This window comes from Arabidopsis thaliana, chromosome 3 (genome assembly GCF_000001735.4).
Source record: "Arabidopsis thaliana chromosome 3, partial sequence".
In the NCBI taxonomy this organism is placed as follows: Eukaryota; Viridiplantae; Streptophyta; class Magnoliopsida; order Brassicales; family Brassicaceae; genus Arabidopsis; species Arabidopsis thaliana.
The window spans coordinates 15,540,285-15,559,980 of NC_003074.8; the positions used below are offsets into that span (position 1 = coordinate 15,540,285).

At 39.6% G+C, this 19,696-nt stretch overlaps 5 pseudogenes across 5 annotated transcripts; 2 read left to right on the forward strand and 3 right to left on the reverse strand.

Annotated features, from left to right (window-relative positions):
• Positions 1 to 880: 880 nt before the first annotated feature.
• Positions 881 to 5,638, forward strand: AT3G43635 (annotated as a pseudogene; the record flags this gene model as incomplete). Its single annotated transcript has 1 exon — positions 881 to 5,638.
• A 949-nt stretch (positions 5,639 to 6,587) lies between these two features.
• AT3G43640 lies at positions 6,588 to 8,070 on the forward strand (annotated as a pseudogene; the record flags this gene model as incomplete). Its single annotated transcript has 1 exon — positions 6,588 to 8,070.
• Positions 8,071 to 9,498: 1,428 nt separating this feature from the next.
• On the reverse strand, positions 9,499 to 10,827 carry AT3G43650 (annotated as a pseudogene; the record flags this gene model as incomplete). The annotated part of the gene is made up of 1 exon: positions 9,499 to 10,827.
• Positions 10,828 to 11,877: 1,050 nt separating this feature from the next.
• AT3G43652 lies at positions 11,878 to 14,679 on the reverse strand (annotated as a pseudogene; the record flags this gene model as incomplete). The annotated part of the gene is made up of 1 exon: positions 11,878 to 14,679.
• A 391-nt stretch (positions 14,680 to 15,070) lies between these two features.
• AT3G43654 lies at positions 15,071 to 19,426 on the reverse strand (annotated as a pseudogene; the record flags this gene model as incomplete). Its single annotated transcript has 1 exon — positions 15,071 to 19,426.
• Positions 19,427 to 19,696: the final 270 nt, after the last annotated feature.

Here is a 19,696-nt window from a genome sequence, read left to right on the forward strand (position 1 = left end):
AATGAATCACTAACACGTGGAGACTGCAAGAAACTCATACATGTGCCATAGACCTATAGGTATGTTTTGCGTAAGGTATATATGTTCTTCAAGTGAATACATTGCTACAGAAAGTTATGATACTTTTTCTCCATAGGCTTAATCATTTGGTCTTTTTGAAACATACTCATATTCAGGATTCATCTAATAAGAAACCAATCAGCAAAAAGTACATCAACCAAAAAGTTGTAATACTACAAGAAAACATTGAAGAAACAGAGTGTCTGAAGTTCTACAGGCGTGTATGAAACAACGCAGAGCAGAACAGAGGAACAGAGGAAGCGGAAAAGTAGCAGTTGCTTTTGCGAGCGTGGCATGTTGATTGGAGTGAAGGAAAGGCGTATCACTTTAGACAAAGGAGACGAATGCGTCAGACATAGGACGTGTGCCTAGTGTCAAGATAATGATGAGGAGCTACACTTGAACCTGCTGGATAAAGTGGAGCATCCTGTCTTTTCCGAGAAACTACATAAGAGAAGTTTTGGTCTCTTATTAGGGTTAGCCACTTTACTTGAGAAAAGTGGAAGAGAAGAAAAGTTAAGTAGAACTTGTTCTTGTGGGTTTCATTGGTGAGTGAACAAAGAGAGCACATGGCTGTTGCTGTGTTTGTGAGCTGGGTAGTTTTTAGGTTCTGACAGTAGCAAATCAGGTTGTTGATGTTGCATAATACTGTCCAAACTTATCTGTGATTGATCAGTTTGAAAGTTGTTCTAATAAAGTGTGTTTATTGGAGTTGTGTTCTTTATCTTGTCAAAGTACTTAGGGTTCTTTTACTTCAATTGGTATCAGAGCGGGTAACCAATCTGAGATTAGTATATCTGAACAGGTTAGATCCTAGTTGTGGAACCAACGGATGTTAGTACTGGTACATGCAAGGTATTACTGCTAGATACTAAGCGGTATGGATACTGGAAAGTTCGTATGACACAAATCATTAGAGGACAAGGTGAAGATGCTTGGACTGCTGTAGAGGAAGGTTGGGAACCTCCGTTCGATCTAACAGAAGATGGGTTCAAAATCACTAAACCGAAGGCGAACAGGACAACAGAAGAGAAACTTCAATCAAAGTTTAATGCAAGGGCTATGAATGCTATTTTCAATGGTGTTGATGAAGACGAGTTTAAGCTTATTCAAGGGTGCAAGTCAGCGAAACAAGCATGGGATACGTTACAGAAATCTCATGAGGGAACTTCGAGTGTAAAGAGAACAAGACTGGATCACATTGCTACTCAGTTTGAGTACCTCAAGATGGAATCAGATGAAACAATTGTGAAGTTTAGTTCAAAGATAAGTGCTCTTGCGAATGAGGCTGAGGTTTTGGGAAAGACCTACAAAGATCAAAAATTGGTTAAGAAACTGTTACGGTGTCTACCACCGAAGTTTGCTGCCCACAAAGCAGTTATGAGGGTTGCAGGGAATACTGATAAAATATCATTTGTTGATCTTGTGGGAATGCTCAAGTCAGAAGAAATGGAAGCTGATCAGGACAAAGTCAAACCATCGAAGAATATTGCATTTAATGATGGAATGGCATTGCTAGCTAGGAATTTTGGGAAAGCTCTGAAATGTGTAGAAAGAGGTCAGAATCGTGACAGTACACCCTGGAGCAATAAAGATGGAGAGAGATCACGTGGAAGATTCTCCAGATCTAAGAATGATGACTCAGGAAAGAAGAAGGAAATTCAATGCTATGAGTGTGGTGGTTTTGGTCACATTAAACCGGAATGTCCAGTCACCAAGAGAGAAGAAATGAAATGTCTTGAATACAAAGGTGTGGGTCACACTAAGTTTGAGTGTCCTAACAAGAGCAAACTTAAAGAGAAATCTCTTATAAGTTTCAGTGATTCAGAGTCTAATGATGAAGGTGAAGAGCTGTTAAACTTCGTGGCGTAAGGACAAGCTGAAGTTGGTAAAGGAAAAGCTAACCCTAGAAGCGAAACTTGCTAATGTGAGCACAGCGGATAAGCAGAAACTGAGTGGAATCACTGTTGATGGGAATTCACAGGACTACTATCAAAAGAAATTTGACTGCCTTCAGGAAGAGTGTCACAGGGAAAGAGATAGAGCTAAACTTCTGGAAAGAGAGTTGAATGACAAACACAAACAGATCAGGATGCTCAACAAAGGGTCAGAAAGTCTAGACAAGATATTGGCAATGGGCAGAACTAATTCTCAACCAAGGGGTTTGGGTTATCAAGGTTATACAGGAAAGATCAACAAGGAAGAAGGAAGAGTCATCAACTTTGTCTGCCCATTCAAAGCGAAAATCAGAACACTGTGGAATTTAGCAAAGTGCTACATTGAGCCATCAAGATTCTGCACTGTGTGGATTAAGAAGAAAGATCTGTATGGTGATATGGAAGCTGAAAGGTACAATTACAAGTTAGAAAGAATGTATGAAGAAGAGAAAATGCATTACGCTAGTGTCTGCAATCTGGTCAACAAAGAAATGCAAGACGAGGCAAATCTTGTTTGCAACTGGAATCTTTCAGAATTGGAGGACTGCACTCCACAAGCCAAAGTGGCTTATACTTCAGCTGTTTCTTAAGACAACAAAACGTGGTATTTTGACAGTGGGTGTTCTCGTCATATGACCGGTGTTCAATCTGTTCTAAATGACTTTTCTGTCATCAACAATGGGAAGGTCACTTTTGGAGATGGTGGAAAAGGAAGCATTAAAGGAAAAGGGAAGATTGAGATATATGATCAACCGCATCTGTCAAATGTGTACTTTGTTGAGGGACTCACTGCTAATTTAATAAGCATAAGTCAACTGTGTGATGATGACTTAACTGTTACGTTTACAAAGACTGGATGTGTTGCGCTCGATATTGCTGGCAACAATGTTCTATCAGGAGTTGGTTCAGGCAACAACTGCTACATGTGGAAAGACTCTGAAGTCTGTTTGTTTGCAATCACATCCAAGCTTGATTTGTGGCATCAACGGCTTGGACACATGAATACTCAAAGCTTGGTTAAGATTGTACATGCTGATGTTGTCAGAGGAATTCCAAAACTTGAAGCCTGTACAAGTGTTGTCTGCAAAGCTTGCAGCCAAGGCAAACAAGTTAAAGTGCAACATAAGAGGGCCACGCATATTGGAACTACTAGTGTTCTTGAATTGGTACACATGGATCTTATGGGGCCAGTTCAGACAGAAAGCTTGAGTGGTAAGAAGTATATTTTGGTTCTGGTTGATGACTACTCTCGGTTCACATGGGTGAGATTTCTAAGAGAAAAATCTGAGGCAGCTGAAAGTTTCAAGATTCTGGCTTTACAACTTCAGACTGAGAAAGGGAATCTTGTTCAAATCAGAAGTGATCATGGTGGAGAGTTTCAAAATGAAGAATTTGAGAAATTCTGCAGAATTCAAGGAATCAGGCATCAATTCTCTGCACCTAGAACACCACAACAGAATGGTGTTGTTGAGAGAAAGAACAGAACTTTACAAGAAATGGCTAGAGCTATGATTCATGGGAACAATGTGTCACCAAGATTCTGGGCTGAAGTTGTCAACACTGCTTGCTACATCGTGAATAGGGTGTACGTAAGACCTTGGACAAGTACAACTCCTTATGAGATATGGAAGGGGAGGTCACCAAATCTGTGCTACTTCCATACTTTTGGTTGTGTGTGCTATGTTCTGAACGATAAGGATCATCTTGGAAAGTTTGATGCAAGAAGTGATGAAGGGATATTTCTTGGTTATGCCACAAACAGTATGGCGTACAGAGTCTACAACAAGAGATTGAAGAGAGTTGAAGAATCAGTTAAAGTTGTGTTTGATGACAAGCATCCTACAAGACTCTTCACGGTGGAACAAGATGATGATGAGCAAGTAGAGGAAACAAGACATTCAACATCTCTTGTTGAATCTAGAACTTCAAAAGATGTTGAACAGACTACTGAACCACGTACATCATCATCTAGCCTCACAGTCCCCAAAAGTCACTCAGAAACTGACGTTATTGGAGAGTTGGATGGAGACAGAGTTACCAGGGGGATAAAGATGAATTACAGAGATATGATTCTGTTTACCTGTTTTATGTCAAGCATTGAGCCTAACAACATTGAAACTGCCTTAGAAGATGAATTCTAGTACCAAGCTTGCCATGAAGAACTAAATCAGTTCAGTCGTCATGAAGTATGGGATTTAGTTCCAAGACCGGTTCATGTCAATGTGGTTGGTACTAAATGGATTTTTAAGAATAAAACTGATGAAGAAGGCAATGTGACACGTAACAGAGCTCGACTGGTTGCTCAGGGATACTCTCAGGTTGAAGGAATTGATATTGATGAGACTTTTGCTCCGGTAGCTAGGCTGGAATCTATTCGTCTTCTTCTTGGAATATCGTGCTTGTTGAAAATCAAACTGTTTCAGATGGATGTCAAGAGTGCTTTTCTGAATGGGGTTATTCAAGAAGAAGTGTTTGTATCTCAACCTAAAGGCTTTGAAGATTCAAACTTTCCAGATCATGTGTACAAGCTTAAAAAGGCTCTTTATGGGTTGAAGCAAGCACCCAGGGCTTGGTATGAGCGTCTCACCTTGTTCCTAATAGAAAAAGGTTTCAAACGTGGAAGTGTGGACAAGACCTTGTTCATTCTTGTTGATGAAAAGGACATTCTCATTGTGCAAATTTATGTGGATGATATTGTGTTTGGAAGCACAAAACAGAAACTTGTCTCTGACTTTGTGGAATCCATGACCAAAGAGTTTGAGATGAGCATGGTTGGAGAGATGAACTACTTCCTGGGTCTACAGATTAAACAGACTGATGAAGGAGTTCATATCTCTCAGTCTACGTATGCCAAAGGGTTGATTCAGAGATTTGGGATGCAGACAGCTAAGACCTCAAAAACTCCCATGAGTGCTACTGCTAAATTGTCTGCAGATGAAGCTGGTCTGAGTGTTGATGAGAAGCTGTATCGTGGAATGATTGGGAGCCTTCTGTACTTAACAACAAGTAGACCAGATCTGTGTTTCAGTGTGGGTGTGTGTGCACGTTATCAGGCAAATCCAAAGCAGTCTCATCTGAATGCTGTGAAACGTATTCTCAAATATGTTAAAGGTACAACCGATGTTGGTCTGTTTTACTCTAAACAAACTAATCAAAATCTTGTTGGATTCTGTGATGCTGATTGGGCAGGAAACCTGGATGATCGAAGAAGCACAACAGGAGGGTGTTTCTTTTTGGGAAACAACTTAGTTTCATGGCACAGCAAGAAACAAAGCTGTGTATCCTTATCCACTGCAGAAGCTGAGTACATTTCACTAGGGAGCTGCTGTACTCACTTGCTATGGATGAAACAGATGCTTCTGGATTACGGTATGACCTCTAACACCCTGCTTGTATACTGTGATAATATGAGTGCAATTAACATATCAAAGAATCTTGTGCAACATTCTCGAATAAAGCATATTGACATCAGACACCATTTCATTCGTGAGCTTGTTGAAAACAAGATTGTTGAAAACAAGATTGTTGAGATCTCTCATGTCTCCTCTGAAAAACAGTTAGCTGATATATTTACAAAACCATTGGATTTGAACAGTTTCTTGAATCTGAAAAAATCGATTGGGCTGAGTGAATACTAATGTGTCTTGGTGTTAAAGCTATTGCAATAGGTTCCTTTGTACAGAGTTGCATTAGCTTTATGTTTTCATCCATATGTATATATATATATCTATTGTGTTTGTCTTTCTGGTACTTCATTTCAAGAAAAATAGCTGCTCTTCATGCTCTTCCTCAATGAAGCTTCCAAAAAGGATGTGTGTGTTATGTGTAATAATAAAAAAAGGCAAAAAGAAAAAAAAAAAGGCCTGAAGGAATGAACAAATGAAAGTTCAAAAAGAAAAAACAACAACAACAAAGGTTGTGTGTTGGCAGGAAAGGGATTGGTATTCTTTCTTCTCTTGGGGTATATATGTATCTATGAGTACCCCCACAAAACATTGTTCTTCATTACAGGCTCTACCAATCCCCCTGGCCGTGTTACACACACACATCATGAGGTTGCTTCTTCGGAGAGTATGACGAGTGTAGACTATCTTGTCTTGATCAGTGTGTATGGTTCATCTCACTGGGCCAGGAAGCTGCTATTTTCTCCATACTAAAAGTAAGCTATGCACCTCTGTACTTTGGAATTTGTCCTTCTCGCTTGGATACATTTCGCATGTGGGTTCCTTGCCTAGTAGAAGTTTTTTTAAGCTATGTAGTATAGAGGTCTATATCTTAAATTTATGCTTTGTTTTATCTTTTAGAGGATTACTTGATGAGATCTCACATTCAGTTTGAATCACAGTTCTTGAATGACAGTGGCTGTTAATTTCAAGTGTTGATTTGGTTGAATTTGTGGTTCTATATGGTTTAGTCCTTCTTTATGTTGCAATCATATTATGTACATATGTTGGCTGTCTACTACGTCTCTGGGTTTCTGTTGTGAATTGTTTTTGGGCCTGGTATAAGGCCCTGTCGATTGTTTAACGGATCTGGTTTAGTGTTTTGCAGCCTGTCTTGGTTTCTGTGCTGTTTTTAGGGTTTCCCTTGATGCGCTCGTGCCTTTTAAACCTAGCAGCTCTCACAGAAGGCTCATTCTCCTTCTCTGCTTCTCAAACCTCAAAATTCAAAGGGTTTCTTTCTCTAAAAACACAAGTCACCATGAATCAAGAAGCGACCTCGTTGACTGGAGTCTCTAGTGCTGGTCAGCCTTCCTCTGCAACTCCTTCAGACCCTCCACCGCCTCCGGTTGCTCCAATGTTCATTCCAAAGACTGAACCAGGCATCTGCATGTCTAAGAAAACAAAGTCCAAGGTCTCTGCTCCGACTCAGCGCAAGAGACAGTGTACGGCTGCATCTGCCAAGTCCAGATCTAAAGCGCCTGCTCCTGCTCTCCGACGTCTGTCAAGCAGGAAATCCAACCGATCTGCCTCTGCTGCAGGACAAACTGAAGATCTTGTCCGTGACTCTTCAGATCTGCAAGATGGTGATGTCACTGAGATTGCTCCGCCTCTGTTTCTGTCTCGTTACCGAGAGAACCGTCGGCTTCTTGCTGTTCGTGATCGTTAGTATCCGGAGCTCAAATTCCCATCGAAGACTCCCTACAATAGCTGTTTTTTGACTGAGGAAGGTCTTGGGCGCTACAAGGTCATCGGGAATCGCTGCTTCAACGACATGCGTTTCCTTCCTCTGGATGGAAACAACACTGCGAGTACTCAACAACTTCTCTTCAATGCTGGTCTGCTTCCTACTTTCACTGAAATTGACTCTTATGTGCATGAGGTTGTCATGGAGTTCTATGCAAACCTTCCCGATGGTGAAGAAGCTTCCAAATCCTTCCTATCCGCTGGATGGTGTGTCTGAGATTCAAGTTCCTGAGTCCATGGATGAAGTTGCGATTGCTCTGTCAAACGGCAAAGCCAACTCCTGGAAGATGCTCACTTCTCGGCTGTTATCTCCTGAGCTAGCTCTGCTCAACAAGATCTGCTGTCACAATTGGAGTCCCACTGTGAACCACTCTGTTCTGAAGCCGGAGAGGATGACTCTGCTTTACATGGTGGCCAAAGCTCTACCGTTCAACTTCGGGAAACTCATCTTTGATGAAATCTGGGCGTGTTCGAATGCAGTTGCGAACCCCTCCTCTACTCTCCGACTTGTGCTTCCGAACCTGATTGATCAAATGCTGCGCTTTCAGCGCATTGTTCCCTCTGATGAAGGAGATACCACTTCGTCTGCACCATTGAAGTTCACCATGGAAGTGAAACCTGTTCCTGTGCTACAGTCTGACAGTCCAACCTTGGATGCAGCTCTGGAGACCCTCATTGCATCTCTCACAACGATGCGTGTTCGTCTGGCAGGTAAGCCTCTCTCATTCAACTTACACTCTGTTATCTTTTGAGAATGGTTTTTTATATGAGTGTGCACTCAAGCAGGGGGAGAGTATTCTGATGTGTCGTACTCTGTTCCGGATGATGTGGGAGATGAGAATGTGGAGGAAGAGGACGATGATGATGAGTTAGATGACAGCACTTAATTGCTTAGTCCTGGTCGTTTTTAGTTGTGCATTGTGTTAGGGGGAGTTTGTCCCTGATTGTTTTTGTGTGTTTGTGAAAACTCCTTGATCTTGTTTCTTATCGGCTTCTTATCGGATCTTCTGTGTGTTTAATGATTGGTCTTATGTATGGAACCAAGAACTTATTTATGTTTCATGTTTAAATGGTTATGTCTTTTGGCAGTAGTTGCTTAAACTTGAGCCTTTGGTTTCTATGTTTGGTATGGAATATTGCTTGGCTTGTATGTGTGGTCTCTACTCTTTTGCAGATTACTTGAGGTGTCACACTCAGAGAAAAAGGGGGTGATTGAAGAAACAGAGTGTCTGAAGTTCTACAAGCGTGTCTGAAACAACGCAGAGCAGAACAGAGGAACAGAGGAAGCGGGAAAGTAGCAGTTGCTTTTGCGAGCGTGGCATGTTGATTGGAGTGAAGGAAAGGCGTATCACTTTAGACAAAGGAGACAAATGCGTCAGACATAGGACGTGTGCCTAGTGTCAAGATAATGATGAGGAGCTACACTTGAACCTGCTGGATAAAGTAGAGCATCCTGTCTTTTCCGAGAAACTACATAAGAGAAGTTTTGGTCTCTTATTAGGGTTAGCCACTTTACTTGAGAAAAGTGGAAGAGAAGAAAAGTTAAGTAGAACTTGTTCTTGTGGATTTCATTGGTGAGTGAACAAAGAGAGCACACGGCTGTTGCTGTGTTTGTGAGCTGGGTAGTTTTTAGGTTCTGACAGTAGCAAATCAGGTTGTTGATGTTGCATAATACTGTCCAAACTTATCTGTGATTGATCAGTTTGTTCTAATAAAATATGTTTATTGAAGTTGTGTTCTTTATCTTGTCAAAGTATTTAGGGTTCTTTTACTTCAAACATGTCATTTGCGAGGTAGGTATTCCTCTCGGATGCATCGCAAATAGCACTTGCATGTAATTTGCGACGAATTTGAATTCGTCGCGAATCTCTTGTCGCAAACTTGAATTCGTCGCAATTGTGTCGCCATTGTTGCGATAAAACAGATCCCTCGCAGAGCCCACGCTAACGTCGCAAAATACATGGAACTTTGCAATGAAATAGGATTGAATGTTTCCGACGCAATATTGCGTCGAATTGGCGTCGAACGTTTTCTTGCAAGTTCGTCGCTAGTTAGCGATGAATACGCTAGTAAATGTGTCGTGTAGAGCGAGAATTTTGCGAGAGATAGTTCAAGAATCCAATTTAAACTTTGTTTCACAAATTTGGTTTTTGTTTGAATTTAACATTAAAAGTAAATTGAAGAAAAAAACTGAAATCAAAAGTAAATATGAATTCTGAATAAAACTGAAAATTGTTTGATGTTCTAAGAAAGAAATGCATAGAAATAGTTAGGTTTTGAATACAACAAAAAAAAAGCAAAATAATTGGATCATATTATGATTGAGGAGATGGCTGAGCTGCTGCTACTTCGGTTTGTGTTTGGTCTTGTGGTTCCTCTGTTTGCTCTTGTGCTCTTTGTGTTGTAGGTCTTTGAGCTCTAAGTGTTGTTGCTAGAGCTGGACAATCTTCAGCAATAAGGTCAAAGAAATAATCATGGATCCGTTTTAGAAGTTCGTCATACTGTTTCTTCTCCGCTTCATAGGTCTCCCGATCAACAGAATCATTCCTAGCATGTCGATCAACAGAAGTAGATGGGATAATTGGAATAGAACCAACACCATAATACCGTCCCTTTTTATTCTTTGGAGTAGCCTGAAAAATCAAACAAAAACAGATGCAACTTATAGCTCACCAAACACATCACCAAACAATCTATCTTAATAGCTCAAAAGGTTCAATGATGCAACTTATATTCAATGATGCAATTGAATAAGACTTAAAAACTCAAACAAGATTGAAAAAAGAAGGGAAAACGTGAAGAACTAGCATGTTGCAGTTTCATAGGCTGAGACAATTCAAAAATAATTCCTCGAACAAGATTTGATTCTTTGCAGTTGTTGATAAGCCACCAGGTTGGCCAGAATCACCCGGAGAAAGCTGAGACTCCTGCTCTAAGATCTTGGCTTAAACTTCCTTGCAAATTTGCTCTGCAAAACCATCAATGAAATCTCCATTCTTTCTCTTGTGAGTCTGCTCCATGATCTGGACAATTGGAGGGAGTTGACCTCCATTCTTCTCAGCCTAACATGAAAGTTAAAATACTAATCATCATCATGAAACTGGGAAAATGAGAAAAAAGTGAAAAGCATAAATTACTTAAACTTTCTAATGCACGTTTAGCATAAGTCTTTTGATCTAAGGTGTTTCTACTCAGACCATGACCGGCCACACTAGTGTTGTGAGATTTTGAACACTTACCACTTTTATTTCTAGACTGTGGATCAAGCCAAAAAACTTTGAGGCTCTTCCATACCGTTGGATTCATCCACATAGGCATTGCTTTATCACCTATTTCCTTCCACATATTTTTCCACTTGCTAACAATATCACACAAGCGGATTCCTGCCTTACTTGTAAATTGCCTCTTAACCAATTCGTTAATTGAATTGTCCCAGTTATATTGTTGCTGTGATAAAAAAAATAAAAGCAATTAACACCGCAAACCTACTTCTACAAATCAAAAACAGAAATCTAATCAATTTTCGCAAACATGTGAAACCGAGTGTCAACAATCTTCTTAGGTGCCTGTGAGATGTTAGCTTGAGGTTCAGTGAAGTATCCTTTGATGCAGTTAGAGACTACCTTCCCAACTTCATTATCAACCTCTGAGCAGCAGTAGACCCATTAGACCGTTGTCCTCTATTAGTCGTAAAGTTTCTATAATGACCCATTCCTTGCATCTACAATTATAAACACCAAGAGATATGAAATTTTAGCTATGAAGTTTCTAAATTCAATATTCACATAGAGGAACAATCGATTAATAATGAACCAAGGCGTTGAAGTCAAAGTAATAAATCAAAAACGAAAGTGAAACCAAAAAGACAGCTCTAAGCCTTTACTAGTACCATGAGTAAATGAAACAAGTTACACAACAGAACTAAAAACCTAGGAATCAAACTTAAAGAGTGCGTTAAACAACCAAACATAAACATAAAGATGTTCAATCTCTCAATCCATAAGCAAAACAAAAGCCTAGACATAAAACAACAAAGAAAGAAGCATCAGACAATTGATTGACCATGAGTGAATGAAATATCTAGAAATCTTGATTCTAACACATAAAGAGCCATTTGGCTGAACTTTATATAGGCCTTGCAATAATATCTAGAAATCTAAACAATGGCAGAACGGTCACCGAGCTAGCATTCCAAAGAGCCTTAACCTAGACATATTGTATATCAACACTTCGAAGGATATAGTAATCACATAAGCAACATAAATATGCTTCACGAGAAAAAAATTTGAATGATTAAAAAAAACATTCGAGATCTCAGTGTCTATATATAAAACAATTCATCCAAGTGAGACAAAAATGTAGAATAATCTTAATCAGAGGCTAAGATTCACAAGAAAACAAAAACTTGTTCTTTAAAATCTCATCAGAAGTGAGAGCTTTCATAACCAACACAATCACGGAATCAACAAGTAGTACATAGAAAATCAAAAATCGAATATCAATATTTATTAGCTTGTATCTACAATGCTCGAGATTAGATTGTATCTCTTGAATTAACGTTTATAAACATTAGAGAACACACACTTAGCTAAAGCAGACAAAAGCAATTACAAGCTAAAGCCGACAGAAGTAATTAGGTTCTTCTAGTTGTCGATTGTCTTGATCAACATGTATGATGCTTTCGAGTGTATGTTCTAGAACATGAATCTCTCCTTGTGTGTTTTGTAGTGGTACTTATCAGAGACTACAACAATACGACCTCTTGGTGAAATTTCAATGACAGATAACCACGATACCGCAATTTGCCGAATTCTGGGATATGGAATGAAACTGACTTCTTGAGCTTGAGCGGCAAGGATAAATGGTTCAAATCTTTGATATTTTCGAGACTCATTAACATCTACAATGGCGAAATTGTTTATCCTCACACTGCGCTTGATAACAGGATCGTACCACTCACATTTGAATAATATGCATTTTAAATTAACCAATTCCGGATATTGTATTTCTATGATTTCTTGCAACACTCTGTAATCTGTTTCACCACGTAATAAAATACCAAAGTTTGTTATTGTCCGATGCTGACCGTGAGCTTGCACATGAAAAACATATCCACGGGTGAAATACATGGGTGCAGTAGTAATCTTCGCAAGAGGACCTTAGATCAACTCGTGAAACCAAACGGGATATGTTTCTATCCCATAATGTACCTGTAAAATACAATATTACTATTTAGATAAACATATATAAGATCAAATACTACTACAATAATTTGATATATAAGAATTATTAAGTTATTCTACATATTGTTTTAACCATCCCGCGAAGTTCCTGTCTCTTTGCTTCGATATTTCTTTCTCAGATATATCGGGAAATGTTTCTTTCACTTGTGTTATGAAAATACTAAAATTAGAGAGGAACTTGTTAGCAATGATATTAAATTAAAATATTAATAAAATTTGTGTTTTAGAAGAATGGTTGAACGTATTCGCAATTTAGAAGAATATACGTGTGGGCACTTTGACGATCTTTATTGGATCACCAAATTTCTTTAAGTTGTCCACTTAGTCATCTAATTTGTGCAAATATATCAGGAACACCTGTAACAGGATATACAAGTGTCACACCACCATCATCATACCATCTTGGGGCCCTTTTCCGGGTTCGAACTGTAGGCGGAAAGTAGTAGGAAGAGAAATGAGACGTTTCTTCAGTCAAACTCCCTGAAACAATCGAGCCTTCAACTCTTGCAAGATTTTTAGCTTTTCCTTTTATATGTTTCATGAATCGCTCAAATGGGTACATCCACCATAATTGAACTGGACCTCCAAGGGCTGTTTCATGTGGTAAATGGATGGGTAGATGTTCCATAACGTTGAAAAATGAGGGAGGAAAATTTTTCTCTAGGTTGCACAATAAGATCACAATGCTATTATCTAGATGATCTATTCCGTCTTCCGTAAGAGTCTGTGTGCAAAGATCACGAAAGAAAGTTCCAATACCTGCATTCATAGCAAATTATGAGTATAATTACATATATGGCTAACTAAATTAATTAAATTATCACACATACCTGCAATTGCCTCATGAACATTTTTTGGTAATAGCTCTTTGAAGCAAATGGTAATAGGCGCTGCATAAAGACATGGCAGTCATGGCTTTTCATACCCGAAAACTTTTGGCCTTGCTCAACATTCTTTGAAAGTTTTGACACATAACCATCTGTGAATTTTACATCAGATTTAACCCACTCAAAAAGCGCCGTATTTGCTTCCGGGGATAATCTAAAGGTAGGAACTGGAACCTTCTCATCTCTAGTAAGATGCAAATCAGGTCGCGAACATATATCAGGCAAATCCAATCTTGTTTTTAAGTTGTCTTTACAACGTCGCTGCACATTCAAAAGTGTATGCATCATGTTATCAAAAAAGTTCTTTTCGATATCCATTACATCAAGGTTGTGCCTCAACAGAAGATCCTTCCAGTAAGGAAGCTGCCAAAAAATGTTTTTCTTGTGCTACTTGTGATTAACCAGATATCCATCTCGCATATTAACGGGGATGTGCCAATTACCCCCACATGGAACAGTTTCTTAAGCACCCCAATAATCTATCTGCTCAAGCAAGGCTTCTCCAGACACATATACAGGTGGAGGTCACGTACCACTTTGTTCTTCTTAAAAAACTTTTTGTCCTTCCTGTACGTATGACTCATCGGAAGAAAACGACGATGACAATCAAACTAGCTTGTCTTACGACCATGCTTCAGTTGAAATGCATCCGATTTGGACAAGATAACCTACCATGTGTAGTCCAACCTGATAGCATTCCGTACGCAGAAACATCACTTATGGTCTACATAAGCATTGCATGCATTGTAAAGTTTTATTGTTATGAGTAATCAAATGTACGAACTCCAGTATACCAAAGCTGTTGTAAGTCATGGATCAAAGGATGTCAGAAAATATCAAGAGAACGTTTAGGATGCTTAGGACCAGGGACTAAAATACTCAAGAATAAAAATTCTCGCTACATACACATAGATGGAGGTAGAATATTGTATGGTGTCACGATTACTGGCCACAAAGAATACTCCCGACCGGACATACCAAATGGACTAAACCCGTCACTGCATAGACCAAGATAAACATTCCTACTCTCCCTTGCAAAGTCAAAATGTACCGTGTTAAAATGTTGCCAAGCCTTCGCATCTGATGGATATGTAACCTCTCCATCTAAACGTGAATGCTCAGCATGCCATCTCATTGATGCAGATGTCCTTTCTGATTGATATAGTCGCTGAAGTCTATCGGTTATTGGAAGGTATCACATACGTTGGTACGGGATCTTGGTTCGTCGTGAACTTGGCTTATATCTTGGCTTCCCACAAAATCGACATTCCAGCAATTGGTCATCTTCTTTCCAGAATATCATGCAATTATCAATGAAAACATCTATCATCTCTGAAGGCAACCCAATACTATATACTAACTTGTATCTCATAATACTACAAGAAAACATGGTGATATCCTACCAATTTTCCTACGAAAAGTTTGGTAAAAAATCTTTCTTACCAAGTACTTACGATTTTCCTACGAAATTTCCTACAAAACATACGGTAGGAAAATGGTAGGAAATTTTCTACGAAAATCCTATAAAATGTAGAGTCGTAGGAATATTTGTAGGAAATCGGAAGGAATTTGATGGGAAAATACTTGGTAGGAATTTGGTAGGAAACTTTCTTTCAAATTTTCTACGAAACTTTTACCAAATTTTTTTTTATAGAAAATTGGTAGGACATACTCCTTCATATTTCCTACGAAAACAAAGTCGTAGGATTGTTGTAGAAATTTTGTAGGAATAATATTAATAGAGTTATAACTATTTTTTTCTTGAGCTGAGAGACGTGAAAGACCGAGTGAATCATGGAATCTTGTGGTAGCAACAGCTTGTAAGCGACCTCGCCACATTTATCCACAATCTTATAAGGGCCATAATATTTGGGAGCTAACTTCTGATTATACCTCATCACCACGGAGCCTTGTCGATAAGGCTGGAGTTTAACAAAAACCATATCTCCAATGTTGAAACTGCGTTCAGTACGGTGAGAGTCAGCAAATTGTTTCATACGATGTTGTGCTCTTAAGAGATGAAACTTCAGCACCAACAACATATTTTCTCGCTCTTGTAAGCTACGCGCCACCACTGCCTCTTTGGATTCACCAGGTAAGTAGGGAAGGTGTATTGGTGGAGCTTGACCGTAAACAGCCTCAAATGGGCTCATCTGAATAGAAGTGTGAAAGGTAGTGTTATACCAGAATTCTGCCAAGGACAACCATTCACTCCAGAGGTGAGGTTTATCACTGCACATACAACGTAAATATGTCTCCAAACACCAGTTAACAACTTCGGTTTGGCCATCGCTCTGAGGGTGGTAAGCACTTGAAAACTTAAGCTCCACTCCTTGTAAAGCAAAAAGCTCTTTCCAAAATGTACTGAGGAAAACTGTGTCTCTATCACTAACAATGGATTTAGGACAACCATGAAGCTTAAAGACATTGTCCCTGAACACTTGAGCAACAGACATCGCTGTGTAAGGATGAGCTAAAAAGCCATGAAATGAGCTGCTTTTGTAAGACGATCAACCACAACAAAGATCAATGTTTTGCCTGCAGATGGAGGAAGACCATCTATTAAATCCATGGAGATATCAGTCCAAATGGTTTCAGGAATTGGGAGAGGTTGTAGAAGTCCAGGAGAAGCCGTTGTATCGTACTTACACTGCTGACACACACCACAACTTCTGATAGAATTCTAAATATCCACTACCATGCCTTTCCAGTAAAAAAGACTTTTAACCTTTTGATAAGTATCGTCTCTGCCTGAATGTCCTCCACTACCCGAACAATGCATCCACTGCAAGATTGAGTTCCGCAACTGCACATCATGTGGAACCACTATTTTGCTCTTACGCCGCAGAACAAATTGTGTCCAAGAGTAATGTTTCTTTGCTGCAGGATCTCCTTTTAAAGCCGTAATCATCATTAAATCTTTATCTGTCTCGTAGTGTTTCTGAATATCTTTGAGAATATCACATTCCAGAACTGACATAGCCATATGCAAAACCTCAGCTCCCTCTACCCTGGATAATGCATCTGCTGCCACATTCTCTTTACCCTGACGATATTGAATTTCGTAGTCAAACTCCAGTAACTTAGGCAACCATTGTTGTTGTATAGGAGTGTTCAACCTCTGTTTTATTAAGTATTTGAGACATCATTGATCCGTTTTGATGATGAAGTGATTGGGAAGAAGATAATGACGCCATTTTTGAACTACAAACACCACCGCCAGCAGCTCCTTCTCATAGATAGACAGATTGAGTTGCCTACCCTTCAAATGACGGCTAATATAAGCCAAGGGGGGACCCTCTTGCATTAACAATGCCTCAATACCTTCTGTACATGCATCCGTTTCCACAACAAAGGGTTTATCAAAGAGTGGAAGTGCTAAAACAGGTGCATTGCATAAGGCGGACTGCAATTGTTGAAAGGATTCCAAAGCCTCTTCAGACCACACAAATGCATCCTTCTTAGTTAACAAGGTAAGAGGTCTTGCAATAGTACCAAAATTCCTGACAAACCTTCAGTGACTGAGGAATAAGCCATTTTGCTACTGCTTTAATTTATCTGGATCAATGGAGACTCCCTCCGCAGTGATATAATGGCCCAAGTATTCAACACGGTTTGTAGCGAACTCACATTTGCACTCCTTAGCAAATAAGCTGTGTTCTCGCATTGTTTGGAATACCAACTCTAAGTGTTGTATGTGCTCTTCAAGAGATGCACTATAGATGAGAATGTCATCAAAAAATATGTGGACAAACTTCCTGAGAAACTTCTTGAAAATGTCATTCATTAAGCCTTGGAAAGAAGCATGTGCATTCGTTAGGCCAAAAGGCATAACAACATACTCAAAGTGTCCACAATGTGTTTTGAAGGCTGTTTTAAAGATGTCAGCAGGTTCCATTCTCACCTGATGATAACCAGCTCGAAGATCAATCTTCGAGAACACCACAACCCCTCCCAGCTCGTCCATAAGATCTTCAATTAAAGGAATGGGGAACCGGTCCTTAATAGTGACTCCATTCAGTCCTCTGTAATCTACCTCCCTTCGTCGAGCCTTTCCGGGGTTGTTCCTTCCTTATCAGAACTTGGCGGGCATTCTTTCCAGCCGGGGGATGGGTTTTGTTTGAACATAGGCTCTACGCAGAGTCTCCAAGTGCCATCTTTTTTTTACTAGAACGACAGGAGAAGCATAAGGACTAGAACTCTTCTGAATGGTGCCTTTAGATAACATATCCTCGAAGATTTTTTGTCAATCTCGGTTTTCTGGTGCACCGCATATTGATAGGGTCTTTCTTTGATTAATAGGGTCAGACCCTTCTTTGATAGGATTTTATGATTGTGGTTCTCCCTGAAGGGAGGTAAAGCTGCAGGCTCCTCAAAAATATATGCATATTCTTCCTGCAACTTCTTAATGATTGGAGAGACTGAAGTGTTCTCATTGCTCTCCAATTGCATTGTGTTTGCTTTGTTCCTTGTTTGAGCATAAATCATCAAGATTTGCACTTGACTCTCCTGTTTTTTGTTAAACTTTAATGTTTTCACCTCTCTGACTGAGCCTTGTTTAATGCCATGAAGCAGAACCTTTTTATGACCAGTAACAAAACTCATTTCCAGCTTTTGTAGATTCCATGTTATATCACCCAACGTCACTGACCATTGTACTCCCAATACCACATCACAATTTCCCAATGGTATAACCATAAAATCAGCTTGAAAATTAGAACCATGGAATTCCCACTTGAACTTATCCACTTTCCCTCGGACTTCAAGTTGATTACCATCAGCCACAGAGACTGTAGAACAGACTGCATGACTCATCTTAACTCCCAACAACTCTGCTGTTTTAGGGTACATGAAATTATGTGTAGATCATGTATCGAGCAACAGAAAGATCAGACGTTTTCCATGAGTGCCACGCACTTTCAGAGTGGTATAATCTGCAACCCCGGAAACTGCACTTACTGAAGCTTGTGGCCTATTGTTCTCCTCCTGAACGACCAATTCATGTTCAGTGCTTGTATCCATGTCAGATTCCTCCACTTATGCTTCTACTTCAATCATATAAATATGAGTTTTCTTGTGTTTGAGATAGTGGTCTAGTGTGTATTTTTCATCACACTGATAACATAGACCTTTAGCTCTTCTTTGACTCATCTCTTCTTGAGATAAGAATTTCATTGCTGGCATTTTCTTCTCAAAGGGTGTCACTTGTTATGTGTTGAAATTAGTCTCCTTCTTCACCAGAGGTTTATGATAAGTACCACCAAGTGATTGTTTAGGTGGAGGGTGAGCTTTCTCATACAACCTTCCCAACACTAAACACTGCCTAATAGTTTGCTGATCAAACATCCTTACATGGATTTGAGTCTCCAAACGCAGACCTGCCAAGTAAGTGTTGACCAAATACTCCTCAGAAAGATCCACCTTTGTTTTGATTAACTCAAACTTCTCATGGTAATCCTCAATTCCGTTAGTCTCTTGCAATCGTTTTAGTTCACCAACCGGATCCTCTAACACATCCTCAAACCTCTCCATAATCAGCGATTTATAAGCATACCAATCTCTCAACCAACGCTTAGGATCTGGAGTCTGAACCATAGTATGGTGCCAAGTAGAAGCTCTACCATCAAAATGTATGGCTGCCATTTTCACTTTCATCTCAGGGGGTGTAAAATCAATCTCAAAGAATCCTTCTACTTTAACCAACCAATCGCGGATCTGAGTACCATCAAAACGAGGGAAACCCACCTTACCAATTCGAGTGATACCTGCGTAATAAGGCTGATTTTGACCGATCTATAACTCCGTTGAGCTTCAGACCGATCCTCAAAGTTTCCCGGTGACGCTGAAACCATCGCAAACGTGTTGTCTGCTATGTTTTTACCACTGGATGATGCTTGATGTCTTGGCATCAGCTTCACTATCTCGTACATTTCAGCCATGTTCTTATCAACCCGCTTATTTTGTTCTGCCATCGTAACCTCCAACGCCTGAATCCGTTTGATCATCTCCTCCAAACGAGCTCTGATCGTCTCTTCCACCACTTCCGATTGTTCTTGTGTGTCACCCAACTCAGATTCAACAGCTCGAGATCGCGTTTGAACCACCATCGTTTCCGAGAGTCAATTGGCTTTGATACCAGTGATAACGAAAACAACATGTTGAAACAGAGTAACACAAAAAACAAAGTAAAACTGAATATTCCGATTGATAAACTAGATATAACGTTCCTAGAAACGCGTTACCAACGTCTCACATGCAAGAGTCTCGACGAGAGAACCTCCGGCAAACGATGAGGAAGAGTCTAGAGAATTCTAGAAAGATTACAATCAGATATTCGTGTGTAAAAGCATGAGCGTACATGTGCTCTTAATAAAGTAAAAGAA